The following is an 18,543-nucleotide window of genomic DNA, read 5'->3' as shown; positions in this document are numbered from 1 at the left end:
CCACCACCCGCTCCTCCTCTACAATAACAGTTAATCTTTCCCATTGTAGACTATAGATTCCATCAATGACACCTCTGTCTGTTCTGCCCCTTAGTTCCTTAATACACAGCACTTTGAGTACTAAGGAAGATTTTTCACAACTTCTTCCAGTTGATCTATTTGATGAGATGAACAGTCAGCATTTGTGATAGGACGACATGGAGGGTGGAGGAAATGGAGGACATGAATCAAGCGCTTTTGGGCTTTGGTGGTAGGATTACAGGGAGTCGCAGTCAAGGTGGTAGCGCACTCTGAGTTAGGGTAAATTTATAGGTGGGAATCTGGAGAAGGAAAGGAACTTAGGACATTTCCCACACTAAGACGTCTGTCAGCCAAGTCAGGGATGAAAATTCTGATGATAATTGTGTGGTGGACAGGAACCAATAACCGGATCAGTGTGTTGAGTAAGTGATGTCATTAGAAGAGGTGGGTAGTAGTGTTTGTGGCTTTTTGTGGAGCCGACATCCATCTAAAATATCTTCTGAGGGCAGATTTACTTTTTCTGTGGCCTGCTCAGGAGCAGGTGATGACTAGTGTTGAGCCACCCCCGTAGTGTTCGAGTTCGGTTCGGTTCGTCGAACACCCGTGTGTTCGCCGAACTGTTCGTCGAACTGTTCGTCGAACACCTTCGAACACCGTTAAAACCAATGGCAGGCAAACAAAAACACATAGAAACACATAGAAAACACCTTCAAAGGTGTCCAAAAGCTGACAAACTGCTCAGAAGACACAACTAACACATGGAAAAGTGACAAGTACATATAGTCATGCGAAAAGAAAAGAGGTGGAGGAGTAAAAGGAGGGGGTGACACAGATATAGGCATGTCATGCCCTTCTAAAATCCAAAAAGTGAGAAGCCGAGACGGCCAGTCCGCTCCTGCCCGTGCCACCTCCGTGTCGCCGGGTTTGTGCCAGAGCCGCGGTGAACCCTGACGGCCAGCCCCCCTCTCCCAATACTGGTGCCTGTCCGCTGGTGGGTCGAGAGAGCCCCCCTGTGGTGGAGGCAGCTCTAAGCTTTTTAATTTAAATTGTCCCTCTAATTTGAATGAATACACTTTAAATCCATTTACAAGGATCTATTGGAGGGCAAGTCTCATGCCAGCAGCCGCGTAATTCCAGCTCCAGTAGCGTCCACTAAAGCTGCTGCAGTTAAAAAGCTTTTATAAGGATCGAGCTCGGCTGTCCACCGCAAGGCATCCTAGTGCCAGTCCCAGCCCCTATGCCTTGGGGTGCCTCCTGATGCTCTTCACTGAGTATCCCGTGGTCCCGAAGCATTTCCTTTGAAAAAATTAAGTGTCCAAACTACAGGTGGTGTAGCTTGCTTAACAGCCGGGATAATCCGCTGACTAGCAGACACTGCTACTAGGCACAAAGTATTTCCTGGGCTAGATGCAGTTAAAAATTTGTAAGTAGATACTCTCGTTGGATGCTGAGAAAGCATTCCATAGAGTCTCCTGGCACGCCATATATGATTCTCTTAAAAAGCTTGGGGTAGGGGTCTAGGGGACCCTTTTATAGCCAAAATCACGGCCCTGTATCACAATACGTCACCTAGGCTGAAGATAAATGGAACTGTAGCACCGAGGGCTCGGTTGCTACAGACGTATTGCACCTCACCCAGAGGTGTGATATCTCACTCTCAGATAAGGATGGAGTGTGGATCAGGACCCGACACCTGCATGCATTACACCACATTGCCGTGGGGCAGGGCGACCAATATGCCCCTGAGATGGGCACGACAGTCCCTGTCCCTGGCTGGAGTGGGGGGAGGGAACACTGAGGAAGGGGAACCCTGCAGTGCAGGAGCAGGGAGGAAGCAGTTCCTGGGTGCATTGAGAAGGGAGTATAAAAGGTGGGCACCATCTTAGTTCAGTGCAGAGAAGTCTGAGCAGAAGTGGCAGGGAGCAGGGGCTCTGCATGAGCTCTGCTCCGGAGGCGGGCCTAGTAACAGAGGCCCAGGCCTGCAAGAGGGAGAAGGAAGGAAGAGGAGCGGAGAAGGCTCCAGGAATGAGGAATGAAGGGATCCCAGGGGTGCGGATGGGCGAGTCGCCACCGCACGCCCGAATCCACCTGCGTGGAGGGGTCAGGCCAAAGGGGGAGACCGGTCCCCGAACTAGTGGAGGCAGGAAACGACCCTCAGCTAGAAACCGGAGGCTCTGACATTTTATGTGGCGCAGCCCCTTGCTCCACCTGCTAGGAAGGCACCACATAGGGTCAGGGAAACTGGAGCCAAGTTTACCAAGAGGAGGCCCGAGGCAGCCAGACAGAAGTGTTGGTAAGAAAGGCCAGACAAAGGACACACAAAGGGGGTCCTGTGAAGCGCTCCAAAGTTATCTGGGAGTTGTCTGAGCCCCTCATCTGGTGAGCACAGTACGACGTGGGCAGCCGTTACCTGCAGACGTGGTCTGGATAATAAGAACTGTGAGTAAAGGCCCTGAACTGCATCACTGACTCCGTGTCGTTACTGCTGCTGCCCTGCACCATCACCCCCATCCTCCGCATACACTGCCCTGAGGCTATACTCCTCCCGTGGGGAGTTATGCTACGCTCTGCTGCACCCACAACACCAGCCTTAGCGGTCTGCCCTGTAGCGGCGGTTCACTCTGACCGCAATCCACGGGTGGCGTAGTCGGACATTTAAACATCAAAACCACATAAATAGTTCCGCCACTGGTTTGACCGCCCTGAGCCACGGAACCGGATCGCCGCCACGAAGACTACAACCACCAGCATCCACCAAAAAGGGTCCGGCTCCGGGTGTCCCAAGGCCCAGGGGGTGCGTCAGAACATTTTCATCACCTTTCACAATCACCAATGGGACAAGGCAGGGATGTCCTCTGTCCCCTCTCTTATACATCCTAGTGACGGAGCACCTGCTCTCATCAATTCGCCATAACCCCAATATTAGGTGGATTGAGGTGGGAGGCACCGAGTACAAGTGCTCTCTATTAGAGATGAGCGGTGTTCGACTAGAACTGTTCGCCAATCTCAAATTCGAGCTGTTTTGGGCGGTGTTCGAGTTGTTCGACGAACCCGAACGATTTGCAAAAAATTCGGCTGTTCGAGGTTATGTTCGATAACTGTTCGTGCACCAAAAGCGTGTCCTGCCTGTCTGGCGCTATTAAAGAGCACCAATCATGCAGGGATTGTCTGCCACTCACTGTAATGCCACAGCCATGGTGGTTGTGGCATTACAGTGATTGCCCAAATCGATGGGAACAGTGCCAACAGTGAAACATGAAAAGCCGGCAATTCAGCAGCGGCATACACCTGTACCCGACAATTTAGAACCGAAAGAATAGAGCTTCACACATAGATTAGATAGATATAAACATGTCAGCCACATATATACGAAGTACAGTGAAAGTACTTGTCATTTAGCGTAAAGGATTTATCAAAAAAAATAATAGTGTTTTCATGCACCGTCTCTTTAAAAAAGCCGGCCGGCAATTCAGCAGCGGTACCCGACAATTTAGAATAGAAGGAATAGAGAATCACACATAGATTAGATAGATAGAAACATGTCAGTCACATATATAAGAAGTGCAGTGACAGTGTTGATTACTGTACTTGTCATTTAGTGTAAAGTATTTATTTAAAAAAATAATAGTGTTTTCATGCACTGTCTCTTTAAAAAAGCCGGCCGGCAATTCAGCAGCGGTACCCGACAATTTATAACAGACAGAATAGAGCTTCACACATAGATTAGATAGATAGAAACATGTCAGTCACATATATATGAAGTACAGTGATAGTGTTGGTTACTGTACTTGTCATTTAGTATTAAAATAAAGGATTTATTATTAAAAAAATTGGCGTGGGGTTCCCCTTAATTTTAGGCTCTAGCGGAGGTTAAGCAGACGGCTGGGGCAGATGTTTGAAGCCTGGGAAGGGGGTAATACCCACGGAGCTTCCCAGGCTACTAATATCAGCCCCCAGCTGAATACATAGCCTTTACTAGCTATTAAAATGGGGGACCCCCCCAAAAAAATGACATGGGGTCCCCCCTAATTTAATAGCTAGCAAAGGCTAGGCAGACAGCTGGGGGCTGATATTAATAGCCCAGGAAGGGAGCCATGAATATTGGCCCCCTCCCAGGCTAGAAACACCAGCCGTCAGCCGCCCCAGAAATGGCGCATTCATAGGATGCGCCAATTCTGGCACTTAGCCTCGCTCTTCCACGCTGCCCTGGTGCGGTGGCAGGGGGTAATAGGGTTGGGGTTGATGTCAGCTTATAATGCCAGCTGACATCAAGCCCAGGTTAGTAATGGAGAGGCGTCTATAAGACACCCCCATTACTAACCCCATAGTCAAAGTTAAAAAAAACACAAACACCCAGAATAAAGTCCTTTAATTGAAATAAAGACACAATCCTTTATTGTTCTAAATTAAACCATACTTACCGTCACGCCCATTCCAGCTGAAGCCAACGATCTCCTGCAATAAAAGAAAAATAATAAAGCAACCTCATCCTTACCTTTCCATGGTTCCCACGACAGCTTCAGCTCTGCTACATCGAGATGACAGGCTGGACCGCAGCAGAATGCTGCCATCCAGCCTCTCATCCCGCAGACACTGAGAAGCGCAGGCTTGCTTGCGCTGCTCAGCGTCTCTCTGTGACTACATCCAGATGAGCCGAGTTCATGTCCAGTGAACTCGGCTCACCTCATGCACGTCACTGACAGCGTGGGAACATTCTCAAGCTGATGCGGTGAGTGCAGGAGAATTCTCCCACGCTGTCAGTGACGTGTATAAGGTGAGCTCATGTCCAATGAACTCAGCTCACCTCCTGCACGTCACTGACAGCGTGGGAGAATTCTCCTGCACTCAGCGCTTCAGCGTGAGAATTCTCCCGCTGAAGCGCTGAGTGCAGGAGAATTTTCCCACGCTGTCAGTGACGTGCATAAGGTGAGCTCATGTCCAATGAACTCAGCTCACCTCCTGCACGTCACTGACAGCGTGGGAGAATTCTCCTGCACTCAGCGCTTCAGTGTGAGAATTCTCCCACGCTGAAGCGCTGAGTGCAGGAGAATTTTCCCACGCTGTCAGTGACGTGCATGAGGTGAGCCGAGTTCATTGGACATTAACTCGGCTCATCTGGATGCCCTCACAGAGAGACACTGTGGAGCGCAAGCAAGCCTGCGCTTCTCAGTGTCTGCGGGATGACAGGCTGGATGGCAGCGTTCTGCTGCGGTCCAGCCTGTCATCTCGATGTAGCAGAGCTGAAGCTGTCATGGGAACCATGGAAAGGTAAGGATGATGTTGCTTTATTATTTTTCTTTTATTTCAGGAGATCGTTGGCTTCAGCTGGAATGGGCGTGATGGTAAGTATGGTTTAATTTAGAACAATAAAGAATTGTGTGTTTATTTCAATTAAAGGACTTTTTTCTGTGTGTTGTGTTTTTTTTAAATACTTTACTAGAAATTCATGGTGGTCATGTCTAATATTGGCGTGACCCCATGAATTTCGGGCTTAGGGCCAGCTGATAATGCCAAGCTGGCCCTAACCCCTTTATTACCCAGTGAGCCACCGCATCAGGGCCCTGGATGAGTTGGGTACAGCGCCAGAAGATGGCGCTTCTATGAACGCGCCATTTTCCGGGGTGGCTGCGGACTGCAATTTGCAGCGGGGGTGGCCCAGAAAGCTTGGGGCTCCCTGCGCTGCGGATTCCAGCCCCCAGCTGCCTAGTTGTACCTGGCTGGACACAAAAACAGGGCGAAGCCCCACGTCAATTTTCTTTCAATTATTTCATGAAATAATTAAGAAAAAAAGGGCTTCCCTATATTGTTGTGTCCGGCCAGGTACAAATAGGCAGCTGGTGGTTGGGGGCAGCCCGTTCCTGCCTGCTGTACCTGGCTGGACACAAATATAGTGCGAAGCCCCACGTCAATTTTTTTTAAATTATTTCATGAATTTCCTGAAATAATTTAAAAAAATTGAAGTGGGGCTTCGCACTATATTTGTGTCCAGCCAGGTACAGCAGGCAGGAACGGGCTGCCCCCATCCACCAGCTGCCTATTTGTACCTGGCCGGACACAACAATATAGGGAAGGCCTTTTTTTCTTAATTATTTCATGAATTTCATGAAATAATTAAAAAAAAAGTACGTGGGGCTTCGCCCTATTTTTGTGTCCAGCCAGGTACAACTAGGCAGCTGGGGGCTGGAATCGGCAGCGCAGGGAGGCCCAAGCTTTCTGGGCCCCCCCCCGCTACAAATTGCAGTCCGCAGCCACCCCGGAAAATGGCGCGTTCATAGAAGCGCCATCTTCTGGCGCTGTACCCAACTCATCCAGGGCCCTGGTGCGGTGGCTCACTGGGTAATAAAGGGGTTAGGGCCAGCTTGGTATTATCAGCTGGCCCCAAGCCCAAAATTCATGGGGTCACGCCAGTATTAGACATGACCGCCATGAATTTCTAGTAAAGTATTTAAAAAAAACACAACACCCAGAATAAAGTCCTTTAATTGAAATAAACACACAATTCTTTATTGTTCTAAATTAAACCATACTTACCATCACACCCATTCCAGCTGAAGCCAACGATCTCCTGCAATAAAAGAAAAATAATAAACCAACCTCATCCTTACCTTTCCATGGTTCCCACGACAGCTTCAGCTCTGCTACATCGAGATGACTGGCTGGACCGCAGCAGAACGCTGCCATCCAGTCTGTCATCCCGCAGACACTGAGAAGCGCAGGCATGCTTGCGCTCCTCACTGTCTCGCTGTGACGGCATCCAGATGAGCCGAGGTCATGTCCAATGAACTCGGCTCACCTCATGCACGTCACTGACAGCGTGGGAAAATTCTCACGCTGAAGTGCTGAGTGCAGGAGAATTCTCCCACGCTGTCAGTGATGTGCATGAGGTGAGCTCATGTCCAATGAACTCAGCTCACCTCCTGCACGTCACTGACAGCGTGGGAAAATTCTCCTGCAATCAGCGCTTCAGCGTGAGAATTTTCCCACGCTGTCAGTGACGTGCATGAGGTGAGCCGAGTTCATTGGACATGAACTCGGCTCATCTGGATGTCGTCACAGAGAGAGGCTGAGCAGCGCAAGCAAGCCTGCGCTTCTCAGTGTCTGCGGGATGACAGGCTGGATGGCAGCGTTCTGCTGCGGTCCAGCCTGTCATCTCGATGTAGCAGAGCTGAAGCTGTCGTGGGAACCATGGAAAGGTAAGGATGAGGTTGCTTTATTATTTTTCTTTTATTGCAGGAGATCGTTGGCTTCAGCTGGAATGGGTGTGATGGTAAGTATGGTTTAATTTAGAACAATAAAGGATTGTGTCTTTATTTCAATTAAAGGACTTTATTCTGGGTGTTTGTGTTTTTTTTAACTTTGACTATGGGGTTAGTAATGGGGGTGTCTTATAGTCGCCTCTCCATTACTAACCTGGGCTTGATGTCAGCTGGCATTATAAGCTGACATCAACCCCAACCCTATTACCCCCTGCCACCGCACCAGGGCAGCGTGGAAGAGCGAGGCTAAGTGCCAGAATTGGCGCATCCTATGAATGCGCCATTTCTGGGGCGGCTGACGGCTGGTGTTTCTAGCCTGGGAGGGGGCCAATATTCATGGCTCCCTTCCTGGGCTATTAATATCAGCCCCCAGCTGTCTGCCTAGCCTTTGCTAGCTATTAAATTAGGGGGGACCCCACGTCATTTTTTTGGGGGGGTCCCCCATTTTAATAGCTAGTAAAGGCTATGTATTCAGCTGGGGGCTGATATTAGTAGCCTGGGAAGCTCCGTGGGTATTACCCCCTTCCCAGGCTTCAAACATCTGCCCCAGCCGTCTGCTTAACCTCCGCTAGAGCCTAAAATTAAGGGGAACCCCACGCCAATTTTTTTAATAATAAATCCTTTATTTTAATACTAAATGACAAGTACAGTAACCAACACTATCACTGTACTTCATATATATGTGACTGACATGTTTCTATCTATCTAATCTATGTGTGATGCTCTATCTTTCTGTTCTAAATTGTCGGGTACCGCTGCTGAATTGCCGGCCGGCTTTTTTAAAGAGACAGTGCATGAAAACACTATTATTTTTTTAAATAAATCCTTTACACTAAATGACAAGTACAGTAAGCAACACTATCACTGTACTTATTATATATGTGACTGACATGTTTCTATCTATCTAATCTATGTGTGAAGCTCTATTATTTCTGTTCTAAATTGTCGGGTACAGATGCTGAATTGCCGGTCGGCTTTTTTAAAGAGACGGTGCATGAAAACACTAATATTTTTTTTAATAAATCCTTTACACTAAATGACAAGTGCAGTAACCAACACTGTCACTGTGCTTCTTATATGTGTGACTGACATGTTTCTATCTATCTAATCTATGTGTGATGCTCTATTCCTTCTTGTCTAAATTGTCGGGTACCGGTGTATGCCGCTGCTGAATTTGCCGGCCGGCTTTTTTAAAGAGAGTGTCTTCTGAGCAGTTTGTCAGCTTTTGGACACCTTTGCAGGTGTTTTCTATGTGTTTCTATGTGTTTTTGTTTGCCTGCCATTGGTTTTAACGGTGTTCGACGGTGTTCTAAGGTGTTCGACGAACAGTTCGACGAACAGTTCCTCGAACATCCCGGTGTTCGACGAACCGAACCGAACCCGAACACTACGGGGGTGGCTCAACACTACTCTCTATTTGCTGATGATGTCCTAGTATATATCACTCAATCACATATATCCATCCCTGCTGTTATGGCTGAAATAGATCACTTTGTTACATGGTAAAATTTTAAAATCAATGCAGCGAAGTCTGAGGCCCTCGATGTCTCCCTCCCTAAATCCATATAGGATTCCATCCAGTCCAACTTTCCCTTTGCCTGGCCCTCACAGGGTATCAAATACTTAGGAATTCCTATTCATAGAGACCTCTCCCATCTATGTTATCTTAATTTTGGGCCCTTTATTGAACAATTCCATACAGACCACGGTTGGCAAGTTAGAACTGTAAGATTCACTACGTGAACCACTGGTGTTTTGTGGAAAAGCACATGTACACCGCGTTCCAAATTATTATGCAAAAAGTGTTTAGGAGTGATAAGGGAAGAATTTGTTTGTTTGTCAGTTAAACTCATTGATGGTGATGTGTGTCAGGGCTCTTTATATCACTGTAAGCAATTGCAGACACCTGTGCTAATTAGTTTGGCAGGTGTGTCCAATGAAAGGCAAGACTACTTAAGAAGGCTCTCTCACATTATTAAGCAGCCTACATTTTCTGCCAAAATGGGAAAGAAAAAGGATGTGTCGGCTGCTGAGAAGCAACAAATTGTGGAGTGTTTAGGTCAAGGCATGACTACAATCAACATTGTGCGATGATCAGGATGAAGTGTCTTGGCAATCAAGAAGTATGTAGCTGATTCACAGTACACACGTGTGCGTGCTGATAAGGGCAAATTGAGGACTCTTTCCTACAGGCAATTACGTCAGGTTGAAAGAGCAGCGGCAAAAAAGCCTTGTCATAGCAGCAGACAAGTTTTTGAAGCTGCTTGTGCCTCCAACGTCCCCCGAACAACAAGATGCAGGGTCCTTCAGAGGTTTGCAGCTGTGCATACGCCATCCTGTCGACCTCCTCTATCCACTTCACACAATCAGAAACGGCTCCAGTGGGCCAAACATTACATGAAGACTGATTTCAAAACTGTTTTGTTCACGGATGAGTGCCGTGCAGCGCTCGATGGTCCAGATGAATGGAGTGGAGGATGGCTGGTTGATGGACACCCCACGCAAACACGGCTACAGCGCCAACAAGGAGGAGGTGGAGTAATGTTTTGGGCTGGAATCATGGGGAGAGAGATTGTCGGCCCCTTTAGGATCCCTGAAGGCGCTAAAGATGAACTCCATAATGTATGTGGATTTTCTCAAACAGCACTTCCTGCCATGGTTCAAGAAGAAGAACCGTGTATTTCACAGCAAGATCATTTTTCTGCATGATAATGCACCATCTCATGCTGCACATAAAACATCTGCATCTCTGGCTGATATGGGCATAAAAGGGGACAAACTTATGGTGTGACCCCCATGCTCCCCTGACCTCTACCCCATTCAGAACCTTTGGAGCATCATTAAAAGGAGTGTCTATGATGGCGGGAGGCAGTTCACATCTAAGCAACAGCTCTGGGAGGGTATTCTGTCCTCATGCAAAACAATTGAAGCAGAAACCATCCAAAACCTGACAAATTCAATGGACGAGAGAGTTCAGAAGCTCCTTTCGAACAAGGGGTCCTATGTGAAAATGTAACATCACCTAGAATAAAGTTTTGAGTTGAAAACTGTTTGATTTCAGTTTCTAACAACCTGCTAATGCTTATAATTTCAAAAATGACCATTTTTTTGGTCTTTATTAAAATGAAAAGGTTGATCGAAAAGTTTGGGGGATCTAAGAGTGTGGCAACCCAGTAGTCATGATTACTTCGAATTCTGACAATATGAGGGTCATGCTGCAGGTAGTGCAGCAAGAAGGCACTTATGTGTCTTGCGCATCTCGGAGCCCCAAAATTATTTTCCGGGCTAGATGCAGCTAAAAATTATTTTTAATTTTAAATCTGGTGAAGCTTATTATAGATGGCCTAATAGGATCAGTGCTGCACACTGCTACAAAGCCCAAATTATTTTCCAGTCAAGATACAGATAAACATGATTAGTAATTTGAAAGCTTAAAACGGTTGGTAGGGTGATTTTAACCAATCATCAAGCTTTTACTCTCCCCAGGATGACACAGGGGTAGAAAAGTCGTTTCGGATCCATGATTTGTTCATCTTTATGAACGTGAGTCTGTCTACATTATCAGTGGAGAGCCGCGTGCGCTTATCTGTCAGCACACCACCAGCAGCGCTGAACACACGTTCAGACAGAACGCTGGCTGCGGGGCATGACAAGATCTCCAAGGCGTAAGTGGCTAGCTCCGGCCATTTATCCAGATTGGAAGCCCAAAAAGAGCAAGGGTCCAGTGACACAGTCGTGGCTTCAATGTTTACTTGGAGATACTCCTGTACCATCGTCTCTAGGCGTTGACTATGTGTCAGACTTCTTGTCTCCTGTGGCCTTGCAAAGGATGGGCTAAAAAAGTGGTGAAATGATTCCGCAAAATTGATGTTACCAGCAGATACTGTGGTTCTGTTACGGTTTGAGTGCTGAACACTTGACGGTCCCACGGTTGGCAAGTTGGAACTGTGAGATTCACTACGTGCACCACTGGTATTTTGTGGAAAAGCACATGTAAGATTCTGCAACAGTCTCTGCTGATACTCCTGCATGCGTGCATCCCTTTCTATGGCAGGAATAATTTCTGCAAATTTACTTTTGTACCGGGGATCTAACAGTGTGGCAACCCAGTAGTCAGGATTATTTCTAATTCTCACAATTCGAGGGTCATGTTGCAGGTAGTGCAGCAAGAAGGCACTCATGTGTGTTGCGCATCCAGGAGCACCAAGTCCCTGTTGTGTTGGTGGCGAGGTAACAATCATGCTTCCTTCCTCTGTCCTCTCCCCCCAACCTCGCACAACAGAAATGTGATCAAGGTCTCCCTCATCTGATGAGTCTTCCATCAGTTCGTCCTCCACTTCTTCCTGGGCTCCTGCACCTTCCTCACTAGTTTGGCTGCTACCATGCGCCCTGGTAAAATCATCTCCCGCACCCTCACATGCCTGCCGCCTTGGTGCTGCCGACCGTCTGGACCTTGCAGATGTTAGCCCTTCCGCATACAACTCCTCCTCCTCTACTTCCTCCACCTCCTCTTGTGCCACCACCTGACTCCGAATTCTGTTTAACATGTGCTCCAGCATGTAAATCACCGGAATAGTCATGCTGATAATGGCATCGTCAGCACTAAACATCTTCGTCGCCATTTCAAAACTGTGCAGAAGGGTGCATAGGTCCCTGATCTGAGACCACTCCTCCAGCGTGATTTGCCCCACCTCTGAATCTCGTTGGCCCAGGCTATACGTCAGAACGTATTGCACCAGGGCTTGTCGGTGCTGCCACAGTCGCTGCAACATGTGCAGAGTTGAATTCCACCAGGTAGGCACATCGCATTTTAGCCGGTGAAGTGGCAGGCCCAACGACTTCTGTAGAGATGTAAGTCGCTGAGCTGCGGGATGCGAACGGCGGAAGTGAGCACACAGCGACCGTGCCCTCTGCAGAAGGCCATCTAGTCTGGGATAGTGGGCTAAAAATTGCTGGACAACCAGGTTCAACACGTGAGCCATACAAGGCACGTGTGTGACATTGCCCCGGCGAAGGGCCGCACCCAGGTTTGCAGCATTGTCGCACACGGCCTTCCCTGGTTTCAGGTCCAGTGGAGACAACCATTCATGAAATTGGTTCTCCAGAGCTGACCACAACTCCTCAGCTGTGTGACTCACATTTCCCAGACATTTCAATGTAAAAACCGCCTGATGACGTTGAGCCCTACTGCCAGCATAGTAAGGAGGTGTGCAGGATCCCTTCTGCGCAGTTAGAAAGCTTGTGGCATGACCAGACAGGCTTTGGGTGCAGGTGGAAGACCGAGAGGAGGTTGAGGAGGCAGAAGCAGTGGAGGAACTTTGACATAAAGAGGATTGACGCACAACTCGTGGGGACGGCAAGACTTGGACAGCAGCCCCTTGTCCTGCTGTCACCATAGTTACCCAGTGCCCAGTCAGCGACATGTAACGCCCCTGTCCATGCCTACTCGTCCAAGTGTCTGTGGTGAAATGCACCCTGTCACACACAGAGTTTCTCAAAGAAGCGGTGATGTTGTGTGCGACATGCTGGTGGAGCGCAGGCACACCTTTCTTTGAGAAGTAGTGCCGACTGGGCATCTGGTACTGGGGCACTGCGACGGACATAAGGTCTCGAAAATCCTCTGTGTCCACCAGGCGGAAAGGCAGCATTTCTGTAGCCAAGAGCTTGCAGATGGTGAAATTCAACCTCTTAGCTTTCTCATGGCTAGGAGGAAATGGTCTTTTACTTGTCCACATCTGAGGGACCGAGGGCTGGCTATTGTGCTTAGACGGGGTTGATAAGGGTGTCCCCGGCAAACTGCCGGTCTGTGAGGAAGATGCAGGCGGACATGTTAGGTTGCCTTGATCCAAAGGTGGTGCTATCGATGTCGGACAGCGCTCAAGACCAGCTGGTGTTACCACCTCCAAAGAAAATGATGACCTGCCAATCACGCTGGCTGTTGCGGGTAAAGAGGTGGCAGGTCTGCGCCCCAAAACAGGTGTGACTGCTGTCCCCCCAGTCACAGAGGATGAAGAGGCCGCGGATGCACAAGATATGGCAGACGGTGGTTGGCCCGGCCGGCTAGGCCGCATTGTAGCACACTGAGCTTCCCACTGCAACTTATGCTTCATGTCCATGTGCCGGTTCATGCATGAAGTACTCAAACTATGTATTTTTTGGCCTCTACTTAGCTTTTGCTGACAAATGTTACAGATAACACGAGTTGGCTCATCTTTATCGATCTGAAAAAATGCCCAGGCTATGCAAGGCTTAGCACCCATGCGACCTGAAGAGCCACCACGACTTGTGGTGAGAGGCAGAGTTGTGTTTGAGGATGCAGTTGTTGACGTGCTTCCAGTACTACGTCTCTGTCCAGGAAGGCGCAACCTGACCTCGTCATCACTAGCATCTTCCTCCACCTCCTCTGCTGACCTCATCTCTTGGCTGACTGTGGGTTGACAGTAAGTGGGATCTCCGACCTCATCATCATCACCCTGTGCGTTATCACACCCGTCGTCCTCAGAGCCAACCTGTTCCTGCCCTGACAAAAAACTAAAGTTGTCGCTCCAATCAGGTATTTGAGTCTTATCATCGTCTTCCTCATTGTCTCCACCAACAGGAGTTACAGTTTGGGAATGAGGGTCTACATTATGGTCAGAACCTTCTGCGTCTGGTCCTGGATCCGACTCATAAAGATTCTGGGCATCAGTGCAGATCATTTCCTCGTCTGGATTCACAGAAGCGCTGGAGTCGACCTCTGATTCCCAGGCTATAGTATGAGTAAACAGCTCTGCAGACTCAACCATCTGTTCTACCTCATACTCAGACGGGCAGCTGGAGATTTGGGAGCTGTGAGGAAGCAAGTGCGATTTGGGTGACACCTTTGAGGACTGGAGTATTTGTGATGTTGAAGTTGATGTGGAGGAGAGCCCACTTAAAGGAGCACTTGATATCCGTTGAAGCACCTGCTGTTTTTGTGCCTCATCTGGAATTTGTAGCGATTGGCGTGGCCGTAGGAAAGGGATCTTATCACATTGTCCGCTAAAAGAAGTAGACATTTTAGTTTGGCTGGAAGATGGTCTTTCTTCTGCACCTACCCCACGGACACAACCTTTTTTCCCCTTCCCAACACGCCTATTCCCCTTTCCACCAGCAGCAGGCCTTTTTCCACTCATTTTGGTGGTTAACTAATTCACAACTCTGGAGTTGTTTGCACAAAAAAACAATGGATGGTAACCGAGCAGAGCTGAGTGGCCAAACTGTGGTATTAGGCCAAAACTATTGGCTGGGTTAGAGGCAGAAAAAAATTATTTTTAATTTGCAACCTGATGGAGGTCAGTATAGATGGACTAATAGACCAAGTCCCACACACCGCTAGAAGCCCAAATATTTTTTCAGAGCTAGATGCAGAAATTTTTTTTATTCAATTTGCAACCTGATGGAGGTCAGTATAGATGGACTAATAGACCAAGTCCCACACACTGCTAGAAGCCCAAATATTTTTTCAGAGCTAGATGCAGAAAAAAATTATTTTTAATTTGCAACCTGATGGAGGTCAGTATAGATGGACTAATAGACCAAGTCCCACACACCGCTAGAAGCCCAAATATTTTTTCAGAGCTAGATGCAGAAAAAAATTATATTCAATTTGCAACCTGCTGGAGGTCAGTATAGAAGGACTAATAGAACAAGTCCCACACACTGCTAGAAGCCCAAATATTTTTTCAGAGCTAAATGAAGAAAAAAATTATTTTTAATTTGCAACCTGATGGAGGTCAGTATAGATGGACTAATAGAACAAGTCCCACACGCTGCTAGAAGCCCAAATATTTTTTCAGAGATAAATGAAGAAAAAAATTATTTTTAATTTGCAACCTGATGGAGGTCAGTATAGATGGACTAATAGACCAAGTCCCACACACTGCTAGAAGCCCAAATATTTTTTCAGAGCTAGATGCAGAAAAAAATTATTTTTAATTTGCAACCTGATGGAGGTCAGTATAGATGGACTAATAGAACAAGTCCCACACGCTGCTAGAAGCCCAAATATTTTTTCAGAGATAAATGAAGAAAAAAATTATTTTTAATTTGCAACCTGATGGAGGTCAGTATAGATGGACTAATAGACCAAGTCCCACACACTGCTAGAAGCCCAAATATTTTTTCAGAGCTAGATGCAGAAAAAAATTATTTTTAATTTGCAACCTGATGGAGGTCAGTATAGATGGACTAATAGACCAAGTCCCACACACCGCTAGAAGCCCAAATATTTTTTCAGAGCTAGATGCAGAAAAAAATTATATTCAATTTGCAACCTGCTGGAGGTCAGTATAGAAGGACTAATAGAACAAGTCCCACACACAGCTAGAAGGCCAAATATTTTTTCAGAGCTAAATGAAGAAAAAAATTATTTTTAATTTGCAACCTGATGGAGGTCAGTATAGATGGACTAATAGACCAAGTCCCACACACTGCTAGAAGCCCAAATTTTTTTTCAGAGCTAAATGAAGAAAAAAATTATTTTTAATTTGCAACCTGATGGAGGTCAGTATAGATGGACTAATAGACCGAGTCCCACACACTGCTAGAAGCCCAAATATTTTTTCAGAGCTAGATGCAGAAAAAAATTATTTTTAATTTGCAACCTGATGGAGGTCAGTATAGATGGACTAATAGACCAAGTCCCACACACCGCTAGAAGCCCAAATATTTTTTCAGAGCTAGATGCAGAAATTTTTTTTATTCAATTTGCAACCTGATGGAGGTCAGTATAGATGGACTAATAGACCAAGTCCCACACACTGCTAGAAGCCCAAATATTTTTTCAGAGCTAGATGCAGAAAAAAATTATTTTTAATTTGCAACCTGATGGAGGTCAGTATAGATGGACTAATAGACCAAGTCCCACACACTGCTAGAAGCCCAAATATTTTTTCAGAGCTAGATGCAGAAAAAAATTATTTTTAATTTGCAACCTGATGGAGTTCAGTATAGATGGACTAATAGAATGATGCTATGCCCAAAAGATTTTACTTCACTAGGTGCAGTAAAAAAATTGGTATTCTATACACAGGTGGTATATCTTGCAACACAGATAGGCTACTCCACTGACTAACACACTCTGCAATAGGCCAAAAAGGATTAGCTTTGCTAGATTCAGCCAAATGCTGTGAAAAAAACTTGCACAGCACTGGCACAGACCTGCCTGGCAAAAACTGATAGGAACTGATGTAACCTAGTCCTGAAAAGGACTCCAATTACAATTAGTCTTTACTCCCACAATCTATCTATTTAAGAGCACAGTCCTGCTTGATAAAAGTCGTAGGAAATGCTGTAACCTAGTCCTTAAAAGGACTGCAATCACAACTATTCCCTACTCCCAAGCTATCTGTATATTTGTGCGAAAATTGGCTTGAAATTAACAAGGTATAGCGCACACAGCAACAGCGGTGCCGTCTAACACGCAGCTGCAGCAGTGAGAAAATGGTGGCGACGGGGAAAATGGCTTGGTCTTATAGGGCAAGGACATGTGACATACACTGCCAATCACACATGCCCTTGCTTGTGTGAAAAAAAGCACTTCGCTCCGTGTGTGCGCTGCTGATAGGCTGACAGATTGCACCTCCCCACTGCAAATGCGGGAAAGAGAAAAAAAAATGGAGATCTTCATTGTTCCTGCAGAGATCCATCCCCTGCCCCTCCCCCCGCCCCGCTGTACACTCAAACTGCGTATTAACATTAATTTTCATCATTACTGAGAAAAAATCCAGTTATGATTTTGGTGCACGAACAGTTATCGAACATAACCTCGAACAGCCGAATTTTTCTCAAATTGTTTGTGTTCGCCGACCGGCTCGAACACCGCCCAAAACAGCTCGAATTTGAGATTGGCGAACAGTTCGAGTAGAACAACGCTCATCTCTAGTGATGACATGTCGTGGAAGAGGCTCAACAGCGCCTAAAAGATCTAGTGGTGATCGTTTTGGTGGCAAGTCCCACATGTGGGCATCTTTGGTTTGGAAATTATTTTCCATATTGTCAGAGAACCAATCTATTGCAGTGTGCAAGCTCTGCAGTAGGAAAATCAACCATTAATATCACGCACCAATCGACTAGGAACTACATCTCTCCAGCAACATATCAAATAGTATCACCTGCTCATGTGGGATAAGCAAACTAACAAGCAAAAAAAGCACAGCTCAAGCTTGGTCATTTTCATCATCTTCATCTACTGCTTTTTGTATTGTTCCATTTCTTATGTTGCATTGTCAGTTAGCCATATGTGTGTCCAGGAGACTTGGTTCCAGTCATTCATTTATGTGGAAACTCAACAAGCATATATCCAAGTTCCCCACAATTGCTGTCTCACATCGTGGATTTTACTGCCTTTTGCAAAATCATGGTGAGTACTCAGATTCATTTGAAAATAACACCTACCTATCTACCATTATTTCTTGAAGCAAGCCATCCCTGGACTGCTCCTTGTAATTGAAGTTATGCTGCAAGTTGCACTCTATCGCAGACAGTAGCAATTATGATGACCCATTGAGTCAGTGCGGTGATGCAGTACTGCAAGCAGGACAGATGTTTACTGGTGACTCGGACTCCTCCACTCCAGGCGACAATTTTTGGATGTGTACATTACTTGTTCAGTCACTTTTGAGAAGGGGGAACAATTGAGTTTAAAAAAAGCAAAAATAAATTTAAGAAAATCCAGACATTTAACCGTGGCTGTGCTTTTTTGTTCAACTGAATTAGTAGTCAAAGTTCATCATAGTGTAATAAAAGATGAATGGTAAATGAAAAAGTTGGGCATTTGGCAATAAGAATATTGGAGCCACAAGAAGAAGCAGCACCACTATTACCATTTCTGGCTTTTTAGATGTATACCTGCCTAGGTACATATCTTGTTCAATCCTTAAGCACCTTTCTCACATACTCTCCAATGGACATCTTCCTAACAGCAACAGGGCAGAACGTTGTATCAAATGTTAAACTGGATGGCTCCTCGTCAACTACAACTGGACAGCCTACCAAGCAGCAATGTGAGAAACATCATGGCTGCCACACATTTGGGTAAAGTAACACATGCCCGCTGAATGGTCACATCCTCAATTTGATCTTGCAGCATTTTTTCAAACAAATACATTATTTGAACAAGGTAGAGCTCATTGCTATGAGAGTGTGGACACTTCATCTGTGAAGAACAGCCTTCAGGACTTGCAGCAACAAAGAGGTATAGCAGAGCTCCGCTTGATTTGTGGCCCTGCAACGTGATTGAATTCAG

The sequence above is a fragment of the Phyllobates terribilis genome, unplaced genomic scaffold (genome assembly GCF_046119375.1).
Source record: "Phyllobates terribilis strain yellow unplaced genomic scaffold, ASM4611937v1 Scaffold_1__5_contigs__length_1240528914, whole genome shotgun sequence".
NCBI lineage: Eukaryota > Metazoa > Chordata > Amphibia > Anura > Dendrobatidae > Phyllobates > Phyllobates terribilis.
Note: the sequence above shows the minus strand (reverse complement) of the source record.